Source organism: Caretta caretta, chromosome 1, assembly GCF_965140235.1.
Source record: "Caretta caretta isolate rCarCar2 chromosome 1, rCarCar1.hap1, whole genome shotgun sequence".
In the NCBI taxonomy this organism is placed as follows: Eukaryota; Metazoa; Chordata; order Testudines; family Cheloniidae; genus Caretta; species Caretta caretta.
In genome coordinates, this window is record NC_134206.1 from 307,135,120 (window position 1) to 307,151,127 (window position 16,008).

Genomic DNA, 16,008 nt, shown 5'->3' on the forward strand with positions numbered 1-16,008 from the left:
CATTAGTCTCTTCCAGACAGCAGGAATTTGGTGCTCAGCTTCCATTCTGGAGCAAGGTTTGTATCATTTTTACATTTTTGTTCTATTTAATGGAACTAGATTTCTCTAGACCTGAATCCTTCTAAGCTCCAGGTCTCAATCACAATTGGTGTCAGGGAGTGCCACAGGTAATTAGGCATGATTGTAGGTCGGGGGGAAGGATTTCCCCTGCTGCATTTCTCCTCCTCCCCACAGAAACGCTCCATCCCAAGTCAATGAGAGCTGTGGGAGGAGGGTGTCAACAGAGGGAGGGCCACATTAACACTACACTTCCTAGCATGCTCCTCTCTAAGCCAGGTGGCTATTTGAGTGGGAGTTAATTCTTCTCTAAGATGGATGGAATCAGCTGAAGTGTTGTCAGATGCACAAAGCAGAGAAACAAAGTGTTTGTCCTCTTAGATTTCTCCCAGTGACAGCAATCTCCAGGGTGACTGGGAGCATGGGCAGGAATGCAACATTCAGCGAATATTCAGGGAAGTGCCGTAGTCACTAATTCGGTGGCACTGATTCTGGATCTGATCTCACGTGTGCAGTGGTGAAAGTGCTAGTATGGATAAAGCACCAGTGGCTGCCAGCGTTCTAACCACTCTGTTGTACAGACCAGACGCAACCGTGTCTGAGGTGCCAGGGGTCCCTTGGCCTGTCTATTCTGTATGGCGCACATGATATTAAAACACTGTGATTTAATTATGAACTAATTAGGCTGCTTTTACTGTTATTAACCAATTGTAGAATACTTGGTCATTCATTTTGCTGTGAGATTTTATATATCTATCTATATATAGATATAAATAAAATAGTAAATGAAACAATGAATTCACACGACTGTGGCTCGTTTGGATAATGTTGATCACTAATTTGGCCCCTGAACCACTGAGCTCTGAGTATCACAGCTGCAAAGGTTTTGCTGATACAGCTATATACTGTTATTTCTATACTGGCAAAGCCCCCGGTGGAGATGCAGCATATACTGGCCAAAGGAGTGCTTTGGCCAGTATAGTTAAACCATAAACCACCTTTCCAAAGGACATATGCTATACTAGACCCTTTTGCCTGTATAAGCTGTGTCTACATGGGGGGTTGCCACATAGCTGTTTCTCTTATTTTCCACACCCTTTACCAGCATAGTTATGCTGGCAAAACTATGTAGTGTAGACCTGGCCTAGATGATTTGCCTAAGTTTTAAATCCAAACCATTTTTTAGTTAACTAAGTGGGGTTAAAAATCAATGTCTAATTGGTTGAAAACAGCATTTTTGTGCTCTAACTCCGGAATAGCTGAAGAGTTTGTTTGGAGAAAATCTGACTTGTTGACTGAGGACAAGAATGAGCAACTTCAACCCCAAAGGTAATTTTGAAAAAAAAGTTATTGAAAATAAGGGCTTAGAATGAAAGTGCACTTTTGTTGTGTCATAAGCCCAATACACTAATAGTGTTGCCATTTTTAATATCCGTGAATTATTCTCCATTAGTACATCTTACATGTTGGGATTGAGGAGTGCGCTGGAAAAAGTCATCTAAAACTTCTCAATGAACCTGGAGATTTTACTGCAGTCAAAAATCAGTTGCAGTGTCATCAGTCTGTTGCATTACAACGTATAGCCGAATGACGTACTTAGCTGAAATACCAGATTTGTAATGCATTCCTCTGCTTCCTTCCCATGATTTGTTAAGACTTGAAGTTTGCTGCGCTGCTGAAAGGACATCAGAATCACAAGACTAACACTTGGTTATGTGCTCTAGTAACTTCCTTTATATAATGCACATAACATGGTGGGGCAGATCTTCAGCTGGCCTAAATTGGCATCGCTCCATTAAAGTTAATACTATCTATTGTTCTGGTACATTAGTGCAAAAGCTAACAAGAAAGCAGAATACTAAGATTTGAGAAATCAAGCCCACAAAAGCCAAGAGGTTAGAAATCAGGGGGAGAAATCCTGACCACACTGAAGTTTTGCCATTGACTTAAATGGTGCCAGGATTTCACCCATGTTTTTAATGTAATGTTTACTCAGCCCTTTTACAAGGCTTTTATATTTTACAGTAGACACTTAATAAAATACAATAAAGTTTCTACTAAAACAAGGGAACCAGTGATACTTTACTACCACACTGAGCTGGCGAGGTGTTGCACACTAGTATTTCCCTCCCTCCCACTGGTATTCTTGCAGGTTTGTTATTGTTGAAATATTAATCTGATAATATCACTCTAATTGCCATATACAACTTAATTTATATAAGAATGTATGCCAACATTTCTGTTATAGTTTCCTGGATTAGTAAGGCTGAGGAATCTCTTAAAACTGCTTCAAAAGGATTTAATCTATATGACAAATTCTACCCTCAGAAATCATATGAGTAACTCAGGGTGAAATTTGGCCCCAGCTCTGTAAATCAGGAAAAGATAAAATCATAGGTGTTCAAGGATGTAAACTATATGAGGAGAATGTGGCAAGAGACTGGGATGGAATTTGGACTTTGTGTGGTCTTGTATGTAACATAACATAAAAATAAATGAGAACCCCCTGAGAAGGAGTTTTGTGAAGTTTCTCTTTAGCGGCATAAACCTTGACCCTGCCACAGCCTTTCAGGGAAACTCTGTGGGACTAAAAGGTCATGTGGAATCAGGGAAAATTGTTGCACACTGGGCTACTGTGCCATGATCTGGCTTCAGTGATGTGTGAGGGATCTGTGTCTTCTTTGGTCTGAACACCCTATCAATTCCAGGATGGGAGGCAGCTCCCAACAGAATGATACACAGGAAACTTCATGAGTGGCATAACCTAGATAGGGAAGATTTGACCCTACATCTCTGCCTCCTTGAGACCAAGAGTAGAGCTAACGTGTCTGGTTATGGCAATTTGACAAGAGATTCAGATTTGCCCATTTTAATTACCAAGTACATTTGAACCACTCCTCAGAATAAATGAGATTTGAAAACGCTCCCCTACGGTGTAGTAAGTGCTACTGCCAAAAACTTTAGGGTGCAGGGCGTGTGCCAAAAGGAATGCTTTGTACACATTGACAGGGGGGCTTACTGGCTTATTAAGCCACAAAAAAGTACTTCAGGCTAGGGAGGTCTCTACTTGCTCATTGCACTTATGGCTCTAAAACTGAAGCACAATTTAAATAAGAAAGCTGAGTGGAAGTTTGTAATATTAGTATGGAGACTGTATGAACTTAATGGTAAATAGACGTGTACGTTATTATAAACCTATAGCCACTGACAGCAAAACTGGTCATAATGGAAGTCACATCAAGTTCCAGCAAACTGGTAGATGGTTTTCCAAAGCCTGGGACATTATTGTGATGCTTCCCAGGGGTATCTAGGGTTGTGAGGCACCTCACTACCACTTGCCCTTAGCGTGAGGAAGTCTGTGGGTCAGCTTCCAGACTCCACTAGCCTCTGGCAGCACAAGCCCTACCTTCCATGCCTCGCTCTGTGTCCAAGTTAGCAATAGGCACACACCAACTCCCAAGTCCTCCAAGCATCCCTCTTGGACGAGTGCTCACAGAACTCTCAGCTTCTCTACTCCCAAAGGAATAACACTCATCATCTTACTAGTTTCACCTCAGACTCACCACTGCACTTAACACACAGCACTTAGATATAGTGAAAACAAGAATAAAGTTTATGAAAGCAAATGATACTAACTCAGACTACTGAAAACAAGGATCCAGAGGAACAGCCGTGTTAGTCTGTATTCGCAAAAAGAAAAGGAGTACTTGTGGCACCTTAGAGACTAACCAATTTATTTGAGCATGAGCTTTCATGAGCTACAGCTCACTTCATCAGATGTATACCGTGGAAACTGCAGCAGACTTTATATACACACAGAGAATATGAAACAATACCTCCTCCCACCCCACTGTCCTGCTGGTAATAGCTTATCTAAAGTGATCAACAGGTGGGCCATTTCCAGCACAAATCCAGGTTTTCTCACCCTCCACCCCTCCACACAAATTCACTCTCCTGCTGGTGCTAGCCCATCCAAAGTGACAACTCTTTACATAATCAAGTCGGGCTATTTCCTGCATAGATCCAGGTTTTCTCACATTCCCCCCACCCCCATACACACACAAACTCACTCTCCTGCTGGTAATAGCTCATCTAAACTGACCACTCTCCAAGTTTAAATCCAAGTTAAACCAGAACATCTGGGGGGGGGGGTAGGAAAAAACAAGAGGAAACAGGCTACCTTGCATAATGACTTAGCCACTCCCAGTCTCTATTTAAGCCTAAATTAATAGTATCCAATTTGCAAATGAATTCCAATTCAGCAGTTTCTCGCTGGAGTCTGGATTTGAAGTTTTTTTGTTTTAAGATAGCGACCTTCATGTCTGTGATTGCGTGACCAGAGAGATTGAAGTGTTCTCCGACTGGTTTATGAATGTTATAATTCTTGACATCTGATTTGTGTCCATTTATTCTTTTACGTAGAGACTGTCCAGTTTGACCAATGTACATGGCAGAGGGGCATTGCTGGCACATGATGGCATATATCACATTGGTGGATGTGCAGGTGAACGAGCCTCTGATAGTGTGGCTGATGTTATTAGGCCCTGTGATGGTGTCCCCTGAATAGATATGTGGGCACAATTGGCAACGGGCTTTGTTGCAAGGATAAGTTCCTGGGTTAGTGGTTCTGTTGTGTGGTATGTGGTTGTTGGTGAGTATTTGCTTCAGGTTGCGGGGCTGTCTGTAGGCAAGGACTGGCCTGTCTCCCAAGACTTGTGAGAGTGTTGGGTCATCCTTTAGGATAGGTTGTAGATCCTTAATAATGCGTTGGAGGGGTTTTAGTTGGGGGCTGAAGGTGACCGCTAGTGGCGTTCTGTTATTTTCTTTGTTAGGCCTGTCCTGTAGTAGGTAACTTCTGGGAACTCTTCTGGCTCTATCAATCTGTTTCTTTACTTCTGCAGGTGGGTATTGTAGTTGTAAGAAAGCTTGACAGAGATCTTGTAGGTGTTTGTCTCTGTCTGAGGGGTTGGAGCAAATGCGGTTGTATCGCAGAGCTTGGCTGTAGACGATGGATCGTGTGGTGTGGTCAGGGTGAAAGCTGGAGGCATGCAGGTAGGAATAGCGGTCAGTAGGTTTCCGGTATAGGGTGGTGTTTATGTGGCCATTGTTTATTAGCACTGTAGTGTCCAGGAAGTGGATCTCTTGTGTGGACTGGACCAGGCTGAGGTTGGTGGTGGGATGGAAATTGTTGAAATCATGGTGGAATTCCTCAAGGGCTTCTTTTCTATGGGTCCAGATGATGAAGATGTCATCAATATAGCGCAAGTAGAGTAGGGGCTTTAGGGGACGAGAGCTGAGGAAGCGTTGTTCTAAATCAGCCATAAAAATGTTGGCATACTGTGGGGCCATGCGGGTACCCATAGCAGTGCCGCTGATTTGAAGGTATACATTGTCCCCAAATGTGAAATAGTTATGGGTAAGGACAAAGTCACAAAGTTCAGCCACCAGGTTAGCCGTGACATTATCGGGGATAGTGTTCTTGATGGCTTGTAGTCCATCTTTGTGTGGAATGTTGGTGTAGAGGGCTTCTACATCCATAGTAGCCAGGATGGTGTTATCAGGAAGATCACCGATGGATTGAAGTTTCCTCAGGAAGTCAGTGGTGTCTCGAAGGTAGCTGGGAGTGCTGGTAGCGTAGGGCCTGAGGAGGGAGTCTACATAGCCAGACAATCCTGCTGTCAGGGTGCCAATGCCTGAGATGATGGGGCGCCCAGGATTTCCAGGTTTATGGATCTTGGGTAGTAGATAGAATATCCCAGGTCGGGGTTCCAGGGGTGTGTCTGTGCGGATTTGATCTTGTGCTTTTTCAGGAAGTTTCTTGAGCAAATGCTGTAGTTGCTTTTGGTAACTCTCAGTGGGATCATAGGGTAATGGCTTGTAGAAACTCGTGTTGGAGAGCTGCCGAGCAGCCTCTTGTTCATATTCCGACCTATTCATGATGACAACAGCACCTCCTTTGTCAGCCTTTTTGATTATGATGTCAGAGTTGTTTCTGAGGCTGTGGATGGCATTGCGTTCCGCATGGCTGAGGTTATGGGGCAAGTGATGCTGCTTTTCCACAATTTCAGCCCGTGCACGTCGGCGGAAGCACTCTATGTAGAAGTCCAGTCTGCTGTTTCGACCTTCAGGAGGAGTCCATCTAGAATCCCTCTTTCTGTAGTGTTGGCAGGGAGACCTCTGTGGATTAGTATGTTGTTCAGAGGTATTTTGGAAATATTCCTTGAGACGGAGACGTCGAAAATAGGATTCTAGGTCACCACAGAACTGTATCATGTTCGTGGGGGTGGAGGGGCAGAAGGAGAGGCCCCGAGATAGAACAGCTGCTTCTGCTGGGCTGAGAGTATAGTTGGATAGGTTAACAATATTGCTAGGTGGGGTGAGGGAACCATTGCTGTGGCCCCTTGTAGCATGTAGTAGTTTAGAAAGTTTAGTGTCCTTTTTCTTTTGTAGAGAAGCAAAGTGTGCGTTGTAAATGGCTTGTCTAGTTTTAGTAAAATCCAGCCACGAGGAAGTTTGTGTGGAAGGTTCTTTATGAGAGTATCCATTTTTGAGAGCTCATTCTTAATCTTTCCCTGTTTGCTGTAGAGGATCTTGATCAGGTGATTCCGCAGTTTCTTTGAGAGCGTGAGGCACAAGCTGTCAGCATAGTCTGTGTGGTATGTAGATTGTAATGGATTTTTTACCTTCAGTCCTTTTGGTACGATGTCCATCTGTTTGCATTTGGAAAGGAAGATGATGTCTGTCTGTATCTGTACAAGTTTTTTCATGCAGTTGATAGATTTCCACTCCATACGGCTAAATGCAGTGCCTTGCATAATGACAGGTTTCAGAGGAACAGCCGTGTTAGTCTGTATTCGCAAAAAGAAAAGGAGTACTTGGGGCACCTTAGAGACTAACCAATTTATTTGAGCATGAGCTTTCGTGAGCTACAGCTCACTTCATCAGATGTATACCGTGGAAACTGCAGCAGACTTTATATACACACAGAGAATATGAAACAATACCTCCTCCCACCCCACTGTCCTGCTGGTAATAGCTTATCTAAAGTGATCAACAGGTGGGCCATTTCCAGCACAAATCCAGGTTTTCTCACCCTCCACCCCCCCACACAAATTCACTCTCCTGCTGGTGCTAGCCCATCCAAAGTGACAACTCTTTACATAATCAAGTCGGGCTATTTCCTGCATAGATCCAGGTTTTCTCACATCCCCCCCACCCCCATACACACACAAACTCACTCTTCTGCTGGTAATAGCTCATCTAAACTGACCACTCTCCAAGTTTAAATCCAAGTTAAACCAGAACATCTGGGGGGGGGGGGGGGGGGGGTAGGAAAAAACAAGAGGAAACAGGCTACCTTGCATAATGACTTAGCCACTCCCAGTCTCTATTTAAGCCTAAATTAATAGTATCCAATTTGCAAATGAATTCCAATTCAGCAGTTTCTCGCTGGAGTCTGGATTTGAAGTTTTTTTGTTTTAAGATAGCGACCTTCATGTCTGTGATTGCGTGACCAGAGAGATTGAAGTGTTCTCCAACTGGTTTATGAATGTTATAATTCTTGACATCTGATTTGTGTCCATTTATTCTTTTACGTAGAGACTGTCCAGTTTGACCAATGTACATGGCAGAGGGGCATTGCTGGCACATGATGGCATATATCACATTGGTGGATGTGCAGGTGAACGAGCCTCTGATAGTGTGGCTGATATTATTAGGCCCTGTGATGGTGTCCCCTGAATAGATATGTGGGCACAATTGGCAACGGGCTTTGTTGCAAGGATAAGTTCCTGGGTTAGTGGTTCTGTTGTGTGGTATGTGGTGAGTTACATATAAAACAAACTCATGACACTCATTCTATAGCCTAAATGTAACACACAAGACTTTCCTCTGTTAGGCTAGCTTATCCCAAGTCTTTTTCCTAGCATTCTCAACCAGGATGGCTGAGACACTCCTTTGATAAGATCAAGCCTGGTGACAGCTTCTCTTCCCACACCAAAGGATGAAATCTCGTCCCCTTTCCACTTCTCTTATGCAGTTACAGAACATGGTCCCTTACCCCAGGAGGTTCCTGCTTCAGAGACTGATATTGGGGTTCCTTTGTCTTTGTAAATCCTCAGGTCTGTACCTGACCCAGTCAGCAAACATAGCCTGTTTCCAAGAACAGCCATTGTTTTTACGCCGATTGAGTTGGCCCGGAGGTATACAATACATGAAGGTCTGCCAGGCAGATAAGTGTTTACTAACCCCTTCCTGCCTAGAATCTGTTTCTCATCTAGTTACCTGTCTTAATTTGCCTACTTTAAGAACATAATTTTCGGTAGACATACATAACTCCTTACACATTATCTGCACATCCACTTCACAAGGATCATGATTAAGGCTACGATTTAGTCACAGGTACTTTTAGTAAAAGTCATGGACAGGTCATGGGCAATACACAAAAATTCATGGCCTATGACCTGTCCATGACTTTTACTAAAAATACCTGCGACTAAATCTTGGAGGCGGGGGGTTGGTGCTGCTCCAGGGGAGGGCAATGGGTGGGGTGCTGCTGAGGGGGGGCACTTGGGGCCAGCAGCACCAGCTGCCAGGGGCTGCTCTGGCCAGCTGGGGGGCCGCTGCCCGGGGCCACCGGAGCAGCAGCTGGTGTGACTGTCCCAGGGGCCACTGCAGAAGTCATGGAGGTCACAGAATGGTGATCTACGTATCAGACACAGAGCTCTAATCATGATGACCAGTGTGACACATGCTTTAAATAGAAACCTCACATAGAGACCCTGGGTGCACCCAGGGGATCCTTGTACCCCGTGCCCTCTGCCAGTTGGCACCAGGAGGTTTCTGGATCACAATTATTAATTATTAATCCTGTCCTGCCCCTCCATAAGCTCAGATCCCCAGCCCTGCATAGGAGTTATTGTGCCAAAGCAGCTCTCCCCATCCATGGCTCTCCTGCTGGGATCCACAGGATTTTATCCCTCTCCGCAGAGGATTATTTGGTCTTATATTTTGCAGAATAAAACCCCAAGGAGATTAAAATAATAATAACACTACCTTCATGCCATGAAAAAATGAATGTCCATTAGGGGTTAATGGCCCATGTTAAAAATACACTAGGAAATGTCCATGCTTTATGCAATGCTTAGTTTAGATAATATCTGTAATATTTATGTGCTTGTTCTGCCAAGGAGATATTATAAAACAGGCTCATTCATAAAATGTGGCATTTGCTGGCAGTGTGATATTTTTCAGCATGAATTTAGTTTGTAGAGCTGTTTCATCTGAGTGAAAACTAGTCCCCCTCCCCCACCTTTTTTTTAAATGCCTGAATGATGATACAGAATCTTTGTTCATTGTTCACACATTCAGCCACAATCAGGAAATTACAGAAGAAGATGAGATAAGAGGTTTTCACTGCTTGAGATGCCCGATATCGTCTTTTGTAGTTTAATATTGTTTTTTTCTGTTATGTATTTATTTACCATCACTAATGTTTAGGTCTCAGTGGTCCCATACTGCCATAGTAATGGCAGCAGGAACATTCTCTGTAAAGATCCTTTCCTTTGGAATGCTCTGCTTCCCTGAGATCTGAATAATGCTCGTCCCCTCTCCCCATTCCCCCTCCTAGCCCCAATCTTTTGACCTTCTGGATACATTGTAAATTCCACATGTCGGAGCACGAAGTGATGGACATAGGAGGTTGAGGGTAGGAAAGTGCAATACTGATTTAAGATGTATTGGTCACATGAATGGTAAGTAAATGATGGGTGGTAGGAAGGAGAAGCACTGTTGCATTGGATGCTTTATGTTTTGTAATGCCTATGTGATGGTGTTTTTAAATGTACATCAAAGGCACTCAGAGGAGGGGTGCAAAAGGCATGTAAAGTGGCTTTTAGCATTCCCATCAATATCTAAATAAATAAAACTTCTTGAGAAGCAGAGCATCAGGCTATGATCGGGTGTGTCTTTGACATATAGCCAATCACAGACCACTCTGAAGCTGATGGGAATTCTAGCCACCATTCAGTCAAGATAATGGATCAAGGAGGACTACGCTTGGGTGCGTGGGCATTTAAGGAAGTGGAAGCTCGGGTGATTTTCAGCAGAATGCTTCAAGTCCCTAGAGAAGGAGGGTGAAGGCATGATAAGATAATGAAGATCAATGGATGGCTCAAGGATTGGTGCCATGAGGAAAGTTTGGGATGATCGATCATTGGGAAGCATTCACAGAAAGAAGACTCTTCTCGACTGATAGACTCCACTTGAGTACCTGGGCTACTAATCTTTTGGGATCAAGTCTGGCATGATTGATCAGGTCTTTAAACTAGGAGATGAAGGGAGAAGGTTGGGAGAGACTCATGAACTCTCCACTCCTGCCATCAATACACAGGAGGAGAAAATCAACTAAATGAAGCTATAGTAAGAGACAATTGAACACCTCAGAAGTAATAGCATGGACAGCATGGAGAAAGAAAATATAAACACTGATTGGACAAGTAGTCACAGTTAGTGATTGGACTACATCTAACCCAGCTAGAAAACTGGGTAAGGTCCAAGGGAAACAATGTACATGAATGCAGAGTCTGGGCAATAAAACGGAGGACGTGGAACTACTGGTGCAGGAAGTCAAACCAGATATTATAGGGATTACAGAACCATGGTGGAATAGCATTCACACTGGAATACAAGTACTGAATGGTATGTGCTGTTTAAGAAAGAAAGAAAGAAAGAAAGAAAGAAGTAATGGTGGTTGAGTAACAATGTACATCAATGACACAATAAACTGTTAAGAAATAAGCAATAGTATGGACAAAACAGTATCTGTTTGGGTCAAAATCACTGTAGCGAAGGATTGTAAAAGATCTTCTATTTCGCTAATGTTAGGAGTCTGCTATAGGCCCCCACCCCAGGATCAGACCCAGATATGGATAGAGATCTCTTTAATGTTGTTAGAGAGAGAAGTACCACTGGGAATTGTGTCATAATTGGAGACTTTAACTTCCCATCTATAGATTCGAGACTATATGCTACTAATACCGATAGGGCCCAGTTATTCCTGGCTGTGACAGATGACAGTTTTCTTCATCAAATTGTCACCAACCCAGCAAGAGGTGATGAAATTTTAGAATTGGTTTTGATAAGTAGTGAGGACATCATAGACGAGCCAGTAGTAGGAAATAACCTTGGATCAAGTTCATCCAGTTTAAATTAAATGGAAGGATAATCAAAACCAGGTTGTCAGCTATGGTCTATTAATTCAAAATGGCAGACTTTGGAAAATTAAGTAAATTAGTTAAAGAAGTCAACTGGACTGAAAAGCTCAAGGACTTAAAAGCAGAGGAAGCTTCGAATTTCTTCAAATCAGCTATACTAAAACTATCTGAAATTTGCATCCAAGCAAGGGGGAAAAAACCATGTAGGGAAAGGCTCCAGACCAAGCTGGATAAATAACCACCTGAAAAAGCTTACTAGGAGTAAGTAGCGAGCCCCCAGAGAATGGAAAAAGGGACCGATCAGCAAAGAATGCTGCGAAGGTTAGAAAATGTAGGAATAAAGTTAGGATTGCTAAAAGTCAAGCAGAATTAGCTCTTGCCAAGGAAATTAAAATAAATAAGAGGTATAGTATATAAATAAAAAGAGACTCAGAAAGGATGAGGCTGGGCCACTGTGCAATGTGCATGGGAAGGAGATTAAAGATCATCTAGGTATGGCCCAAAAACTAAATGGGTATATCTCACTTGGGGCCTTGGGCACAGAGGCAGATTAAGGTTTTGTGGGGCCCTGGACCACAGCAAGTGGGGGCCCCTCCCCAGTCCTTCTGCCTACAGTCCCCCTCCCACCCCTCACCCCCCCCACACACACACACCCCAGACTCCTGCCAGGGAAATGGGGTCAGGGTGTGGGGGCTTCCCCAGCCTGCCTGACGCTCCTACCTGGGAGCGGGGTCTCCACTCCACCCACCAGGGACTCCTGCCAGGGAGCAGGGTCAGAGCATGAGCCATAACAATATTAGAATGGCCTGCACGCAGCTTGTAGGTGGAGAGGTCTTTAGGATAAGGAATCCCTTCCAAGCCCAGAGCCTGTGCTGTGTCAGGGACGGGGTGTCTCAGTTTCAGGGGGCTACTGCTCTGCTCGAAGGGGCCTTGTAACCCTGTGAGCAGAGAGAGAGAAGGATGGCCTCTCCAGCAGGGAAGGAAGGGAGCAGCCCTGCTCTGGCCTGGCCCCCTGGGAGGGACTGCATCACCAATCTTGTCCCCTAGTGCTGACTTCCCGGCTTTCCAGCGGAGTGGGGGTCACTGTCCTCCCCAAGCTTCTACTAAGGGCACAGCTGCTGGGGCTGGCAATCGGAGGAGGGCTGGAGCCAGGCTCTGACAGGGACCACTCCCTGCTGAACCTGCAGTGACACGGGCAGCTGGTGATGGGACGTACCCTCAGCGGAGAGGGGACGGAATAGGAGCAGATCCCCAGCAGGGACAGGCGGCCTCCATGCCTGGTGTGGTGGGGGATCAGCTGCAAAGCACAAAGATGCAGTGGGCTGACACTGGAGAGGGGTTACCATACCTGTGCCTGGCTAGGAGTGGGCGGCGGGGGGGGGGGGGCGGGAAAGGATGCACTGGCTGCTGCAGCTCCACCAGAACACTGGTGGGGGGGGGCAGCGCGCCAGCCCCCTGATGGGCCTGAGTCCTGCACCTGGACCAAGGGGTTCCTACTGCAGCTGGGTACCGCCTGGGCAAGCAGGTGCAGCGGGCTCCCTCCTGGAGCCTGCTCTGTTCCCCCATACACACACCTTGCGGGGGCTTGCCTGCTCCACCTGCCCACCTGGCGCTCCTGCCGGGGAGTGGGGTCGGGGCACGGGAGCTTCCCTCACTCCCTGGCAGGAGTGCCGGATGGGTGAGTGGGGCAAGCCCCCACACCCTTACACTGCTCCCTAGCAGGAGTGCTGGGCAGGCAGAGGGAGCGGGGTCAGGGCATGGGATCACCCATTTTTCCAATTGGTCGGGATCCCTGGGCACAGGCGCTGGTGGCCCAGTGGTTAATTCACCATTGCTTAGGCACTGGTGCCCTTCAGTCCCTCCGATTCTCTTCCTATGGCATATAAGTCTAATACCATGTGAGCTGTAATACTTTGGTCTAATTTCTTATCAGCTCTGTGTTCTTGGGGAACCAGGGTGTGGTATCCAGCCTGTCTGACTCATGAAAGGCCTAATTTTTGTTGTGGGGTTTAGAGTGTGGGTGCTGGGTTGTGTTGATGGCCTGTGAAATACAGAATGTCAAACTAGGTGATCAGGTGGTCCTGCTGGCCTTAAACTCTACAAAGTAATTAAACTCTTTTATGGAATAAGATAACAGAAACAATAGACATCACTGCCCAAGAAACTGGCTGCATACAAGGCTGATCAGAAGCTGAGCTATGTGATCAGAGGGGTTTCTCTGGGAACTGATTGCAAGCAGGGCAGCTGTGTGTGCCTGTGTGTGAAAGAAGCAGAAAAACAACTAGAGAAAGCCAGGAGACAGTGAGAGAAACACTGGTAATTGGGCTCTGAAAACAACTTGAGAGAGAGATTCTTTTAGATAGAATGCTGGTTGGAAACAGGTTTGAATTACTTAGCAAGGAAACTGCATCCCATTGTTTGTTCCTACTGTGTCAAGGAAACAGGACTTTGTATACATTCTTGGTAAATAGATTGTTGGAGCCCATAGCATGAGTAGTTTCAATATACTGGAGAGAAGATCTCGAGACAACTAGAAGAGAAGTCAGTAGGCCATTCGTTGTTACATAGTTAACTCACCACCAGTGTCAGGGTGTGATGTTGCAGGGGTTTTCATCTGTGGTGCAGGCCATCTGTTTTTGTGCACCACTCAACCCTTTAGCTGAGAAGCAGCTAGTTGAAACCCCTTTCAGGCTAACAAATGTCCAGGTATAGTCCAAAGTCCCAAGGAATCATCCTGTCCTCTGAGCGCTGTGCTGAACACTTTCCTGGGCTTCCACTGCCTTTCCCCAGCTCAGGTATCAAGAATTGTCATGCCCAAACAAAGTCTTCCTGCGATCTACAGCCTCCAACAGTCTCTGGCTCTTCAGCCTTTCACAGAAGCAAGCAAGCCTGTCTCCTCCCTGTGGTTTCTCCCTTCAAACTGAATTCTCTCCCCTTTCATAGAATATCAGGGTTGGAAGGGACCTCAGGAGGTCATCTAGTCCAACCCCCTGCTCAAAGCAGGACCAATCCCAACTAAATCATCCCAGCCAGGGCTTTGTCAGGCCTGACCTTAAAAACCTCTAAGGAAGGAGATTCCACCACCTCCCTAGATAACGCATTCCAGTGCTTTGAAAGAGCCCAAGCATCCATTAAATTATCACCTGATCTTTCCTTAATTCCTGTGGCTAATTTTAGTACACCTATTGCACCTGTTCCATAATTAACTTTCAACCCTTTTCTAGCCCATGGTGCACGTCACCCCATCACACATCTCTCCCCCACTTCCCCATCTCCAGACAGTACCCAACTGGCAGGCCCTCTCAGGGGTGCAGAGAGGCCCAGGCCATTTCCAGCTTCTGAGGCCCCTAGCTATAATAAAAATTAAAAATCACAACACATGGTCTAACCTTGTGCCATCAGAACCGATATATTTTATTAATATTTATGAACATTTGTAACTCTTTAATATGACAAAATCTATATCAGTTAACAAAAAAATTATGTCTTTTACCAAATCACATCTCTTATTTCTTAAATGTGCAGCTCTAAGCTGAGAGAGTGTGTCACATTTTGGTCAGATGGGGATGCACATAAAAATAAGCTGCGAAACTTATCAAATGCCAAAAAATTAACAAGTGTCTAAATTTGAGGCTCCCTTTGAGCTTGAGGCCCAGGCCAAATGGCCCTCCTGTCTCTCCCTCTGATTGGCCCTGCCAACTGGCTACTCTTCAGGTACCTCATCAGGTGGTCCAAACCACAGTTCCAGTTTCCAGTTCATCCACCCACATAAACCACAAGTCTTTTTCCTCCAGGATCTCTTGCTATATTCCTCCAGCCATTCTTTTTCTTGTGTGACCTTTTGTAGGGCCTGACTGGCAGACACCAATCTTTTCTGCAGTTTCTCAGTCTATGTTCCCTGAGCCTTTCCCTCAGCCTTCTCTGATTTCTCCCGAGGTTGAGAATCACGTTCTATGGTTAGTGCAGACTCCTCTGCCCTCTCACAGAAAACATCCTTTTCCCAAAAGTCTGCCCAATTTTCTTCCCCTTCAGTGCCCATGAAGGCTTGTTCCTGACTTCCTGAGTCTTGGCGCTTCCATTGATGGATAAACTTCTATGATCCCATTCCACCTTGGTTTGTAGCAACCTCTGTTCCCATTTCTCTGGTCCGAACATAATCTTCTGCTGGGAGGCTTTCACTTACCTCATCTCTGGCCCTCACCTCTTGTCATTTCACCCCCAGGCTTTGAAGATACTTTAAAGCTTTCTCTTCAGCCCTTTCAACATCTCCTACATGGACAGTCAGGTCTCTCTGATCACTTCCCTTCTGTTCAGCAGGGCTAAGTGAAACCAAGCCTGGTGCCTGGTTCCTGGGCCAGGGCTGACATGTCACCTAGCAATGCAGGAAATACTGAGTATTGCCTCAGGGTTGGAAAACCCCACCTGTCTCATCCCACATCATGGGCGGGGCAGCTACCTTGCCACCCCAACCCACAGCCAGCACCACTGACCTCATACTTCAATATCTGCCTCTGCTCTCCGGTTAACATGGTTCTTCCCATGCACACAAGAAATGTGTACCAGCAAGTGTCTGTCCATCTTTATTAATAGAAGGCTGTTGCCCCCAGACCAATGTCTGTCTAGAGCCCAAGTCGACCAGGTGTGACCCTTCTCCAGGATTCCGAGGGCAGTGAGGCACGTCACTACCACACGCCCTTAGCATGAGGAAGCGTTGTCTGTGCCTGCCCTGCGTCAGTTC